The sequence below is a fragment of the Palaemon carinicauda genome, chromosome 10 (assembly GCF_036898095.1).
Source record: "Palaemon carinicauda isolate YSFRI2023 chromosome 10, ASM3689809v2, whole genome shotgun sequence".
Classification (NCBI taxonomy): Eukaryota; Metazoa; Arthropoda; class Malacostraca; order Decapoda; family Palaemonidae; genus Palaemon; species Palaemon carinicauda.
In genome coordinates, this window is record NC_090734.1 from 1371820 (window position 1) to 1373051 (window position 1232).

The window sequence follows — 1232 nt, forward strand, 5'->3', positions numbered from 1 at the left end:
CTTTTTGGATGATAAAGAATAGTTTCTGACATCCCGAGAGCAGCGTCGTTTGCTTTGTTAATATTTGCCTGACGATTCTCGTCTTCCTCTTTTCTCCACTGCTGGAAGGTCACATTCATTCTTGCCGTTGAATTGTGCCTTGCGGAAACGATGGTTGTTGGAACGCGTAGATCAAATTTCGTTATATTTTGTAACTTCGATGAATTTTCAAAGAACAACTTAATACAATTGGACACTATATTTTAGCTCTGGTATTCATCTTTTTAGTTTATAGTCAATTAGATATATTATTATTATTATTATTATTATTATTATTATTATTATTATTATTATTATTATTATTATCATTATTATTATTATCATTATTATTATTATTATTATTATTGCTAGGATATTCACTTGACCAATATTGATTATGATTGTTATTAGCAATCCTGAGTTATATATCTGTATTTTCTAAAAACACAGAAACTTTCAAATTTTTTCAATGTGACTCCCCAACTGAGGAATGAAAAAGTTTACTATTGTTCGTATGCAAAATAGAAGCAAGTCAATTACAACATAAAAGTTATTAAACAACTAAAGCAGTAGTCAAAGTTGAAATAGCAGATTAAAACGAAAAAAGTAGCTTTCCTCCAGGGGAAAAGTCATCTTCATATTCAAATAGTAATTTATAACATTCTTGGCGGATGTAATAACATTTAGAAAAACATAGGGAAGAAGACACGGTAAAATGGAAAGTGAGGAATTATTTGTGGTGGGAGGTGGGAAATAACGTTGGAAGACCAATATAATTATATTTTCCGAGGTATAATTGATCATTGAGACTGATCTACTGTTGAATTAGAAGATTCTCTCTCTCTCTCTCTCTCTCTCTCTCTCTCTCTCTCTCTCTCTCTCTCTCTCTCTCTCTCTCTCTCTCTCTCCAACATGTATATCTACATGTAAAAAATAAGAAAGTTTTCACCATGTACAATTATGATCAAACTTTGTACCGTGAAACATCTCCACAATTCTAAAGATTTTAAATTTTACAAAAACAAATACAATTTTCATATAAATTAACTTCTTCTGACAGTACATATTACATTACATGTGCAAGAGCCTGTTATATTTGGGAGATAACAATACTAATTTTAAAAGATATTTTCATGCAAAAAGAAATATATCGTAAAAAAATGTCTTTATTCAGTAAAATATAAGACAATTTAGCATTGAATTAAATAAATTAG